This window comes from Glycine max, chromosome 20 (assembly GCF_000004515.6).
Source record: "Glycine max cultivar Williams 82 chromosome 20, Glycine_max_v4.0, whole genome shotgun sequence".
Lineage (NCBI taxonomy): Eukaryota > Viridiplantae > Streptophyta > Magnoliopsida > Fabales > Fabaceae > Glycine > Glycine max.
In genome coordinates this window covers 38808765-38815497 of record NC_038256.2, presented here as the reverse complement: position 1 = coordinate 38815497, position 6733 = coordinate 38808765, and the positions used below count along the sequence as shown (strand labels likewise).

Genomic DNA, 6733 nt, shown 5'->3' with positions numbered 1-6733 from the left:
GAAAACTATTTCTTCTGGTCTCTATGCCCCAAGATTTTTCTATGGACCCTTTCTCTGTTCTTGTAGCCCGTAGGGCTGCCTCAGTAGGTGTAGCTTCACATCTCAAAAGTAATTACCGTTACTATAGTAGATGATGGGCCTGTGCTACCAGCCATAAAATTTCAAAGTGGTAGCCCATCTTGTTCTATAGAACCAATTTGGTTCTGGCTGTTACTAGTCATGTTTCATTTGCAAGTCTAATTGAAGTTTGGATGAAAAAAAAGTCCGAGGTTTTTAGTAGCTTCCACCTCATCCTGATGAAAAAAAATTTACGGACTAAAATTTTGTTAACTAGGATAATCAAATTTGAAGGTAAAATTGCAAACTCATACTGATTATTTAAATGGTTTTGTACGAGTTCTTAGAATCTAAATAAAAAATAAACAATATGCTAAGTTGAAGCATGAGGATCTTAAATACTCAACTTGTCAAGAAGGAATTCAACCTACTATACTATCTATCAAGAGCTTTGGTAAAAACCACAGCAAATCCATTGTATGTGCAAACATGCATAGGAGCAATAGTACCATATTGTTTTTCATAAAAAAAACAAAGCGACAAATCTATATACTTTGCGCTTTCATAAAACATGGGTTTAACAACAATACGAATTTCAAGTTGACAATCACAAAATAGTCTCATAGGCTGAAGGTGTCACACTTTAACTCACATGTCATGGTATAGCCAAAGATGGATACTTGGCCTCTGCAGACAAATGAGAAGCAATAGACTACTTTTTTTTGTCTTCCAAGATATAGGAGAATCCAATAATACAAAACAGCCTATTAACGAACAATGTGTTAGAGGACAACTTGCTAAATCACAATCACAGTAAATATATATAATCTCATATTACAATCAGACAGAAGAAAGATTCCTTATCATGGATGCCGTTTTAAATACCTATACACTCTCAATGCCACATTCTAGTGCTCTTATCAAGAACAATGCATGAAGTGAGCAAAAACATGCATGAACAAAGTAGCTAAATTCAAGCCAAGAAATGGTCAAATAGATCAATCTTCATATTCGACTCCAATTGCCTAAGCCAATCCGTGATTTTTTGCTCAAGAGCAAACCCTTGCATTGCATGCTTTGCTTCCAACATTTTTTTGTTTTTATGAAATAATATCTAGAGCATGTATACTTTCATTGACATAAAAGTATTCCTTTAAGCCCTCTCGCAATCATAAAAGTATTCCCCCTAATGACCTCTTTATTGTTTCCTGCAGTTATTAGATAATCAGCATACACAACAACGCTCAAAAGTACACCGTTAGTCTGTTATTGTCATAAGTAAACAATGAGTAATGCATCACATATATTATGATAAGCACCCCACACATCACAATGTATCAATCAAAAGGTTCAATAGTTTTATTATGATTGTGATTGGAATTAAAAACATGTTTTGTATGCTTAGCTGTCGAACAGATATCACATGTTTGTTTATGCTTATCATTCTCAACAGTATGAATACCAGGTAGCAGATTGAGTACTTGGTTGCAAGGATACCCCATACATCTGGGCCACAAGGTAAAAGAATCAGTTCCACTTGCTTTGTGTGCCAGCATATAAGTGATTGCGCAAAACTAGCAGACCCCATTCACCTCTCAAGTCTCACCTATACCACTGTCCTCAAAATTCAAACTTGTACCGCACAATATTTAATATAAAATTTGAGTCATGTATTATTCAAGACACATGAATAAGATTGCAAATTAGATTTGGCACACATGATATGTTATTCAAAATTAATCCTTTGACAAAGTTTATTACTCCATGGTTACTAGAGTGATTTCGGCTCTAGAGCCAACCCACTTGGCCCAACATAATGGTCCTATGGGGATTTAACTCCCTTAATGAGTGGTCCACACAACCCCACTTAACATGGGCCGGACTAGTTGATGGGTCATGTTATTTTAAAAAAATGATTTTTTTTTTCAATTGTCCCCCCAAAAAATATTTTAAAATTAGTTGGTTATGATTAATTTCAGTCAACCTTGACTAATCTCAATCCAGGCTATTTTTGAACAACCTTGATGGAGATTTTTTTTTTCTCTACCTCGGGTAAATTATTTTTGGTTGACATCATCCAAAATATTTTTGACCAACCTTCGTCAAGGTAGTTTTTGCTTGATCTTGTTAGGGTTGTTTAATGTTGACCTCAACCAAGGCTATTTTGGGCTAACCCTGGCCATGACTATTATCAGGCTACCTCGATTAGGGTCGTTTTTGATTGACCTCAGCTAGGGTTATGTTCAACCGACAACTGTTAGGGTTACTTTTTTACCAACTTCGACTAGGGTTGCTTTCTGCCAACCTCAGCTAGGATTATTTTCTATCAACCTCAACCAAGTCTATTTTTGGCCAACTTGAGTCGAGGTTGTTTTCAACTGACCTCAACATGGATATTTTTGATTGACCTTGACTATGATTATTTTCTATCAACCTTAGCTAGGGTTGTTTTTGGCCGATCTCGATGAGACTCTTTTTGGTTGACCAGACTAAGGTTAATTGCAACCAACTTGGACTAAGGTTAATTGCGACCAACCTAGACTAGGGTTATTTTTGGTCAGCCTCAGTCAATGATATTTTTGGCCAACCTCGACTAGGATTAATTTTTACTGATCTAGCTCAAGGCTATTTTTGGCCGACTCCATCTATGGTTAATTTTGGCCTATCTCAGTTAGGGTTGTTTTGGGTTGACCTTGACCGGATTATTTTTTATCAACCTCAACTAAGATTAATTTTGATCGAAGTTATTTTCAGCCAATCTTAATTGGGATTAATTTTGACCAATTTTGGCCAATCTCTTTTATATAAAATAAAGAAGTATTATATCAAAATAAATATTTAAATTATGAGAATTAAAAAAAAAGTCTAATTTTTATGGCCCGTGGATTGATCCTAACCCACAAGGTTTTGTGGATTTTTTGGCCATGTGGGCAATTTATGTATGTGGCCCATTTGTCCCTATGGGCGATTTTGGTGTTAACCCACATGGACCAAGGTCAAATGGGTTGGGGCTGACCCATTTGACAGGTCTTTCGGTTATTGTGATTGCATTTTTTCCATGGCACAGGACAAGGTTCAACCTTGTCAACTTCTGTTTTTTTATAAGCACCTCGTCAACTTCTGTTAGTAGGCTCAAATAACGTGTCATGTGATTTGGAGCTACAGATATATTCTGAATATATATATATATATATATATATATATATATATTCACATGCTTTAACTATCCCCTTAAACACATTGATGATATTTAAGGTTTCACATCATACAGAACCAAAATACAAAATTGAGGTCATCAAACTCATTGTTAGCTCTTATATTCACACTTGAAAAAGAGTTATCTTCCCCTACCTTGTGCAAGAAATTGCCCAAATAATAACGGCCTTGTACTTGTTACATTTAAAACGCAGCAAACCAATAATCAATATTATGCTGAACAAATATAAAGGGGTAAAGTTTAAAGTTTTGTTGTAATTGTAATATACACATACGTATGTACATGTGTATCGGTTATACATAAGTAAAGCTTATGATGAACTTATTTAACAAACTACTTAACTGAGCTGTTTTAGGAAATTGGGTCATGTGAGGCACACTGAACAGTTCTACAGTAAGGGTCATGTAGCCATGACAACTGACTTTGTGTATGATGCGATTAGCCAAACTTTTCCTGCGATGCTGCTTTGTTTCTTTTGGCTCTCCACTTGCATATACAGGGAAAAACAATATTTTATCGGACAACTTTATCCAGATAATTCATAATATTTTTACAATTTTTTTCACCCTCATCACTTTCTTTTATTCCGTTTAACGTATCATGAGATTTATTATGAAATAATTATAATATTTAAAAAAATTTAGAAAACCAATCTATAATATTAAATCTATTGTTCAAAGTAAGAATGGAAAAATATAATTACAAGAAAAAATATTTAAAAAAATTATATTAGCCCTATTTTTTTTTATCTAAATTTTATCATTTTTCTTATTTTTTCATTAACTCTTAGAATTTTAAATGTATTTTTAAAAATTCACAAAATCTTATCAAATCTTATAATTTATAAAGTTCTTTCAAATTTTTTAAATTCTTGGATATAATTTTTTTTGATAAATCATAATATTCATAAGTAATCTTTAAATTTTAAAACACTTTTTTTATACTAAAATAATCTTTTAAAATTATAATTTAATCGACCCCCTAACGTAACAATTTCGCTTAAGTTACTTTTAACGAGCCTTGCAATTGCATTGCAGCCATGATATGAGAGGGTTTATGCTTCGTTTCGTAGACATTAATTAATATCATGGAAAAGAATATAATTCTCATAATATATATGAATGTTATTTTACAAAAATAAATTGTAATAATTACACGAAAAAGAGAAGGATTGCAATAAATAATCATTCATTCCAAATCCCAACGAAGAAGTTAGCATTGTGAAAATTAAGAAAAACATGAAAATTAAGTTACCTAATGCCTATATAAGGAGAAGGAAGTAGAAAAAAAAAAAAGAGAAAATCTCATAGCCCACACACTGAGTCTATCCCTATCCCTTATGGGAAACTCTCTCTTTAACCATTCCCTCTCTTCTCTTGTTATTAATCATGTATCACCTTCTTCTATCTACATCAATTCCCTGTAGTATAAAATCTCTCATGACTAAGAGAGGCTAAACCTTTTTGTTGGAAGCTTACTGTTATAATGTAATTCTTTCTTATTATCTATTTAATGCAATCAAGTTTCTATTATTTCTCCGTGCTTTCCTGCTATTATGCTTTGATCACCCATATCATGTTTAGAAGGTAATGCATTGAAAAATGATTATTTTCTAAAGAACTGGAGAAGAGTATCTTAATGAATTCATTGTTAGAAATAAATTGACATTTATTTTGCCCACGAATTGTTGCATCTCTTATCTTAATGCGGTTTGTTATTTGATCTTTGCAAAGAAATTTAGGGAAAAATGATAAATAAATTAGGTCCTTCATGCGGAAAAACAAAGATATGATAATTCATTAGATGCACGTGAAAATAGGAATTTCATGAAATAGAAAAAATCAATTAATTATATTATAAGTAGTTTTAGCATATTATGCCCCAACATCATTGCATTCTGATTCTATATTTATCTTATCTTTCTTTATCTTTTATCTTTTTTATCTTTATCATCTTTTAATTTAAATATTTTATCTTTTATTTTTCTTTTAAATCTTTATCTTATCTCCTATTTTTTTTTAAATTTTTATCTTATCTCCTATTTTTCTTTTAAATTAGATTTGAATAAATCTAAATAAAGACAAAGACAGTCAGATTTACGAGTACTTTATTACTTGTCCCCAAATACTTTAACATAGCACTCCACTTTACAACTTTGGGATGGAACTACACTGTGTTAGTAACTTCATATTTATTATCTTAATTAAGCAATGCTAGAGTGTCATTCCATGACTTAGTTCTTTGCTTTCATATTACTTTAACATCTTAAATCCAAGGAACAAACTTTGCCAGGATCCATGCGTGCGAAGAAAATCTATACCCTTTGTGTGATTCAGACACTTCCACTTTGTAACGTAGCAAATAATTTCCCCAAATACCAGACTTTTTCAACCACATGCAGCCAAAAAATAGTCACCAAAACAAACATACTACACAACAATTCACGCTTCCTAAAAAATGCAGTTTTAAAATTAAATCAAGCAGAGAACAACTCGTAGGAAAATAACAGCGAATACATAACTTCTATTTTGGTCAAGAGAGAGTTCTTACAATTAGGAACTATGCAAGGAAGAAACTTGAAGCCCTCATCGTGATCAGAAAGAGTTTGCCTCCAACCTGGATCACAATCGCATTCAAACAAGAGTGTGCTATTCTGAGAAGGTTTGCATGTTCCCTATCCACATTCCACTCCTTTGCACACATCCTCTGAACTTAACTCGCCCTGAAAAAAGAACAGGGAATCAAAGGCAAATTGAGAAGTCTAATACAAATCAATTAAAAAAAAAAAGGAACTTGAGAAGCCCCATAAGAAGAAAAGTCATGGAACCTCAAGCCCGTGAATCAAAAGCACAAACACACAATCCCAATAATGAAATCCAATTCAATGAATCCAATAAAAAAAAGTAGCTAAAAGAAAGAGAGTGTCACATGCACAAACCACATAATGGAGCGATCAGGGGACTAAGAGGAAATAGGAAATCACTTGTAGCTGATGAAAGAGTTTGCAGAAGAAGAAAACCAATGGCACTGGTGAAGACCATCTTTAACTCTGAAGATGAGAGAGAGACATAGAGAGCGAGAGAGTGTTAGGATCCAATTATATAAGGCATTAATGCTCTCCAACTACAAATCTACAATAGTTGACTTTTGTAACGTGGTTTGCTCAAGATTCTTTGGTATCAGAACTTTTCACTAAATATCTTATCCGCAAACAAATGACGCGGGTGGTGACACCAACATTAGAGTGTTCCCAGTCAAAGGGTCAGTGCACAGCCACCGCGTAGTCACTGAGACCTGCAGATAGTTATTGTTAGTGCAGTTCTAAAAATTCTTATCAGAGAGAGAGAGGATCAAAATAGCACCAAGATCAGTAAACCGTTTGAACCTACGAATGGTGTCAATAGTCATTGAGGGTATTTTTCGCACCAAATTCACCTTGTTTATGCTTTTTTTTTTCTT

The 6733-nt window shown here is 33.2% G+C and overlaps 1 long non-coding RNA gene across 1 annotated transcript; it reads right to left on the bottom strand.

The window, feature by feature from the left end:
- Positions 1-390: 390 nt before the first annotated feature.
- Positions 391-6505, bottom strand: LOC102669460 (uncharacterized). The gene is made up of 3 exons (XR_001386828.3): positions 6213-6505; positions 5825-5996; positions 391-1265 (listed from the first exon to the last, which is right to left on the bottom strand). It is a non-coding gene; the product is annotated as an uncharacterized lncRNA (long non-coding RNA).
- Positions 6506-6733: the final 228 nt, after the last annotated feature.